The sequence below is a fragment of the Periplaneta americana genome, chromosome 12 (assembly GCF_040183065.1).
Source record: "Periplaneta americana isolate PAMFEO1 chromosome 12, P.americana_PAMFEO1_priV1, whole genome shotgun sequence".
Lineage (NCBI taxonomy): Eukaryota > Metazoa > Arthropoda > Insecta > Blattodea > Blattidae > Periplaneta > Periplaneta americana.
In genome coordinates, this window is record NC_091128.1 from 58,598,615 (window position 1) to 58,605,785 (window position 7,171).

The following is a 7,171-nucleotide window of genomic DNA, read 5'->3' on the forward strand; positions in this document are numbered from 1 at the left end:
TTTATTAAAATTGTACATTTTTGCTGTTATGATTGCTTTTTTAAGCATGGCAGTCTTCTTCCTCCAATCTTGAGTATCTTCTGGTGTTTTGCTAAGTTCTGCTTTGGTTCTTGCTAGATCTCTGTCTTGTTTCAATAAATTCAGGTTTTCTGTCTAGAATGGGGTGTATTTTTATTTTTTGGTTTGCCTCGTGGGATGTGCTTTTTTGCAATTTTAAGAATAGATTCACGGAAATATTTATTGAATCCATCTGAGTTTGTATTTTCCATTAGTGGTGTGTTGAGCTTGAGGTGTTCATCTAGTTCTGTTGTAAATTCACCATGGAATATACCAAACTGTGTAGGCGCAATAAATGGTAAACATGTTGTGATACAGTTGCATAGTTACTGGTACTCAAAATCGTAGTTTTCCAATTACAAAAAGACCTATCATGTAGTATTAAAGGATGTGTATGATGCACAATATTGCATTGCACACGTGGATAAAGGTGCGTTTGGGTCATAAAGTGATGATTAGATTTTTAGAAATTCAGTATTTGACCATAGGTTGACAAATACATCCATTACCATAGCCAGCCCGCTCCCCCGCCCCTTCCTCAGGCAGAGACTTCCATACCATACTACTTCGTAGATGATGATGCATTCTCTCTGAAAAAGTCATGAAACCTTTTTCGAAAGCCTCACTAATCTGAAAAGAAGATATATAATTTCTGCCATTCACGAGAAAGACGGGTACAGTAATTGAGAATACTTTTGACATTATGGTTACATGATAGATTCATAAATGCCAAACCTGAAAATATGGATAATATTATAAAAACTACTGTTTGTCTCCACAATTGTCTTGGGATGTTTGAAGTGCATGATCCAGAAAAAATATATATTACCCTAAAACTTTTGTAGGTACAAATATACGCGAGGAAACAGTATAGATCTCGTATTATATCTCTGCTGGTGAGTGACCGCAAAAGTGATGTTGCACAGAGGCAGAGATATAATACGCAGGGTGCGAATTAATGGGGGGGGGGGGGATTTCCCCCCTGTTGGAAAGTTATTCCCCTCTCATAAATTCATATTAACATCCCTGCCAGGGATAACTTCTATCCCCCCTCACAAAATATAATTGTTTTAATGCGAGTACACTTTGTTAAGTACAGTATAAAGTACGTAAAGAAAATAATATTGATGTATTATTATCACTGGCAAGCTTACAGCAATCAATAACTTAGGAATTACACATCTTATCTTAAGCCTGCTTATGGATATAATGTTGTGCCCAAGGATTATGATAAGCAATCATAACTTTGGTTATGACCATAAGCAATATATTTTCACTTTATTTGAAAGTAAAGAAATCGTACTTATTAAAACATTCACTTTAATCACTGACTACATAGTTCGACATGCAACAGAGATTGCTTCCTGTTTCAACAGATTACAGAGTACAGTTTAGTGAGTCAGCAAGAAGTCAAAATCCAGTCCTTGAACAAGACAGGAAATTTGTACACTTCCATTTTAGCGCAAAGCCATTCCTACGCAACAGCTGACATATAACGAAAAATATATAGATTATGCAGTAATCATTAACAAATCGCGTCTCTCGTAATTGGTGATCATTTTGAATTCCGATTTTCTATTGGTTCAATCAAAAACAGAGATTCAATCCTTGAATATCGTGAGAGTTCCTTAAGTCTATATTGTCCCAAGTGACAACAGGAAATGCCGATCCGAAATAATGGTTAAGAATCAGAGGCATGGTGTTCGGTCAATGCAATACCGTCTTTTTAGAAGATTCACGGGCAAAATACCGTCACTTTGCTACGTCACAAGGGCGCCGTTCGAGAACTTATAAAATGGACATGAAACGTCCAAATTGCAGTCATTGCTTCATTAGTCATTGGTCCAGACAGCGGTTATGCAACAGCGGTCGTAACTTCCTGATGTCCAGGAAGAAGGCTGAAAATGGCATCATTTCTGAATATTACCAGGGTTCGCCCTACAGTCAACTCCAAGTAAAATCAACAGTTCAATTCTTGTACTTTACATTTAACTAGTCCATTCTGATACTTTAAAATTAACAGCAATTTTAATACTTCATAAATCGTTCAATTTCAGTACTCTATATTTATCTGCTCTAATTTGATATTTCGTTAATAAACTTAGTAATAGTGAATATTTAAACTTGTGATTATTTCGAAAGCCTGAGATCACATTCTAAATACGGAATCCCTCCTATCCTTAAGCAAGTGTAGTATATAAATCCTGTCAGAGTTAGGAAATACAACGCAGGTCTAATTCGTTTGTGTTGTCTTGATAAATTTGTTGCTATACCTAAAGAGCACAACAAAATATTTGGTTTTCATAAGTGGGATATAACTCTCAAAGATAAGCCATCCGCGCTTGTCATGGGATGGGGCACGACAATAATAATTATTATAATCAAAATGCAAGACAAGCAACTCAGTGTGACCAAGCGTTGAGCCATATAGAATGAGGAGAATAATAATTTTATGTATGGTATTCTCTATCTAGGATTCTATTCCCCCACCCCTCCATCAGAAATCTTAATTCGCAGTCTGATAATACGAGATCTATAGAAGGAGAATGGAGGAAGGACATTTCAGAAAATGGTATATTTCAGCATCTACATGCAAGTCACTAAGTCTCAAAAATCTAAGGTTTAGTAAATGTTTAAATAAAAATAACTATTTCCAAAATCTAAGAATTAATTTCTTATATTAAAATATTAATCGAAGACATTAAGAGTCTATACATGAACACAAAAATTGAAATAAGGTTATAACATTCAATTTCACAAACAATAATGAAAAAGGATTTCGACAAGGATGTCCTCTAGCAACAATACTGTTTAACATACATCATATCAATTACATAATACAAAAATGGCTGTCTTTGGCATCAAATTATGGAATAAAACTAAATACACATCTAGAAGTTAACACTCTACAGTATGCAAATGACCAATTCTTAATATCAGACAGTGAAGATAACTTACAAAGATGAATAAAAAATTAAATTAAATACAAATATTTACATACGGAATACTTAATAAATTTTACAGGAGAAAGAGTTCGTCCAAAGGGCTGGACTCGGGAAGAGTACCCAAAACGCTCATTGCATTTCCGCGTTGAATTGCAATACTTAAGCGTTGACGCAAATAAGTAGTGCAATGACGATCACCAGTAATGGAGATCAAAATTTGGCCGATTTGAGATACCAAAACTTTAGCGTCATGACTCCAAGGACCGAAGGCCTCCACAGCAAAGGGGAGAAAGATATAATTGTCTAAAAGATGAGCATATTTATTGACTTTATTTTTCACGGCTAATTCAGCAGTAGATGCTATGCGTCTGGAGGTATTCGGCAAGTGAGATGAAGCTAGAGTGTCAACGCAAGTGGAGTCCCAAATTAAAGATTTTCCTTTAGACCATGGAATTAAGGTGAGACCATCGGGTTGTTTACCTTCCGCGCGACTAATATCTGGTGGTTCCAAAAGAGATGGGATGCCACAAGAAGTCAGAGATCTTTTAATGATATCATTGAGTGATGTATGTCTGGGAATGCAACCCTTGCTCCTTGCACAGCTGAGTGCAGGATGGCCGTAAATATCAGCAATTCCTCCGCAAATACATTGCAACAGATTATGGAATGAGAATAAACACATCCAAAACAAAATCAATGGCCTTTCAAGGAAAAGAAATAAATAGAGTCAAAATTGTAGTGAACAATGAAATAATAGAGTAAGGGCCGGTTTCACCAAGCTTCACTAGGTTTTAATGATTCATTAATTTATTTACTCATCATCATCATCTGTGGTCATACAGCCCTTTTAGTTTAGCCTTGATCTCCTTAAGAATTGCCGCCCAATCTTCCCTCTCTAGGGCTCTCCGTCTCCATCTCTTAATTCCTGCTTTAACTAGATCATCCTGAACATCATCCAACCATCGTAGTTTAGGTCTTCCTGCTCTTCTTTTACCACTTAGCGTGGCATCTAGTAATCTTTTAGGAATATTATTATTGTCCATTCTGATAATGTGGCCCAGCCACTCCAGCCGTCTAATTTTTATATCAGTGACAATACTTGGATCTTTATATAGTTTTTGTAGTTCAGAATTGGTCCTAATTCTCCACTCACCCTTATCATAAATAGGGTCATAAATTTTTCTTAAAATTTTCCTTCCCCACGTATTTAAGATGGTTATTGCTCGTTCAGGAATTTATTTACTGGTTCATTAAATAATTGATATATCTCACCAAGCATCTTTAGCTTAACGAACCAGTAAAGCTATCATTAAATTTAGTGATAGAAATTTCCGTCTTAAAATTTTTAATGGTTCACAGTTGCAATATAAAATGGCGGAACGTTTCGACACAGAATTGTTATAAACATAATTTCATCTTCCAAAATTTAATATCCATGAAATCGCCATTAATAAACAAACATCCCCAATCCGATCAGATAAAGCAGTAATTAATCGACAGATTTTATTCCCAACACAAACAAGAAACTCAATTGAATGATTACAAAATCTACCCCCTACAGATGGAGATAATGTTAACCATTTAAGAAACGATCATTTTGAAAATTTGAATGACACAAAAATTCACAAAAGATACCGCGTCACGAAGATCATGGTACTCAAAATTTTAGAAAAAATTGATCATAGGTTAGAATATCATAAAAACGGCTGAGACAAAGCTGAAACTAGTCAACTAGGTAACATACAACTGAATTTTTATGTTAACACAAGAAAGTGGTTATTATAAGTACATACCTAAGAAATATTAGTAAATTAATATACAATGTGGACTGATTTACTGTAGCTTAGTGAAACCGGCCCTAACTGTCATCATATAACTATTTAGGGAATATTATATCAAATTCAGGAAATGAAGACAGAACAGAAACTACATAAATATAATGCAGCAAATGGAATTATAAGGAGACACTTCGGGAAGCAAATGTTAAAATAAACTCAAGTCAGATTACACAACATTGCAGCAAAACAAATGCTAAAATTTGGCAGTGAAACATGGGTCATAAATAGGGACTGGATTTTTATGTAATATCAAGGAGTGAAATATGTAAATATTTATGTAAGAAAAATAGGCTGAATATGTACCAAAATATGTAAAATCATGAAAATATTTAATATCAATATCTGGCAGGTATAGGATATATATTATTATAATGTACCCGGCGCCGGAGAGAATTTTTCTACGTTCCATTACTCTTTCCTTGTATGATGACGCAGAATATCTGCATGGAAATATCATATGTACTTCGGTACATTATAAAATTAATATATATGATATGCGTAAATCACTTCGTGATTTAAGACGGCGCTTATTCTGTCGGATCCCGGCCAACTAGTCACTCATTACGAGTGCACCTCAGCACATGTGTGGACTTCGGTCCTAGGTTCATAGATATCTATGACGTAGTGCAGAGGGCGGCCACTAGAGGGAACCCAAGAGTTGGAACTTAAAACTGAGACGATTCTTCCGACGCCAGGGTGAAATCCGGTGTGGCTTAGTGGATAAAGCGTCAGCACGTAGAGCTGAAAACCCGGGTTCAAATTCCGGCGCCGGAGAGAATTTTTCTCCGTTCCATTACTCTTTCAAGGTATAGGATAGGTAAGACTCTCCAGTTGTGATTTCATAAGCATCCGACTTTTTTACCGCACAATTGACACATGAATATTTTTCCATCTGTAGTGAAAGCTTCGTCCATCGCAATCCATGATTTTATTTTTGTCGTTAGGGTTGAAGATATAGGGGCCATTTTAGTTAGTTAAAAACAGTAGATAAAATCACTTGCACTTTATACTGTAAGTACTAAAACTAAAGAACTGAGTGAAATGAATGACACAACAGTACTGCAAGCACTGTTTCACTTTACTGGATTAGGAGAAAATAGGAGATGTGGGACACATGCATTTTAGCTGCTCCCTGTAAGAAACAATGTACCTACTAAAACCTCAAACTATAGGCATTTGCAAACTGTTGTTTGAAAAGTGACATTCCTGTCTCATTCAGAAGGGTAAAATTATTCCGGCTAAGAACCATACTTTCTAATTGCTCGGAAAATCACATTTTCGTATAGGTCTACTAAATTTAAGGTAAAGAGGTCAAGCAATAATCTGAAATGCTATTTATTTTAATCTTTCAACATAGTTCCAGTTTGTTCCTTTACTTCAGCTTTTTTTCAAAAGTCGGCTACTTTATTGCGGCTCATGCCAGACTTGACATGGGTTTCTCCCTGGAAGAATTAGGAAGAGGGTGGGTAAGGTTGCAAATTGCATGGGAACGGCTTGTTAAGACGTTTGCAGAACAATTATAGTTCGAGACAAATCATGTCGTCCTCATCCCACTCCACCGCATGAAAGCAATGCTACTGTCTGAGTGATTTTTACAATACAAGGTAGTTGTATGAGAAAGGTTGCCTTTTGTTCACTCATATTTACAGTGGGTGGTATGGGGTGGTCCCTTTATTACTTCCTGGAAATAAGAATGTTATGTTTCGGCCCGAAATATATCCTTTCTTGGGTAGGTAAAAAGGCTTTTTAAATCTGTGTATTTCAAATTGTAAACTTCCCCAGCAGAAGTTTTTTTTTTTCCTTTTAGAGAAATAAAAATGAATAAAACCCCTAAATATGTAGATTTATGTAATACCAAGCCATAATATGTAATGTGGGGTAAATATGTAAAAATATGTAGTATCAAATTTTAATATGTTAATGGTAATTACAAGATTCGCAAAGATTTGTTATTTATATACTGTTAGGTTGAAAGGAATATAATATGTAATTACATAAAAATCCGGTCCCTAGTCATAAAGCAAAGAAAGAAATCTAGAATACAGGCAGTTCAAATGAAATTCCTGAGATCAATTTTAGAATTTACAAAATTAGACCACCAGAGGAATGAAGATATTAAAGCAACATTAAAAGTTAAAAATACAACAGAAATAGTAGAATACAGAGGGAAATGGAAACATGTTGAAAGAATGCAAAATTCCCATTACCCAAAGGCAGCTTTATTGCACAGACCAAAAGGACGAAGAGATCAGGGAAGACCACAAACAAGACAGAACAGTGAATGAAAACAGACAAAAGTGCCTAAACCGGAAAGTCAGAAGAAGAAGAAGA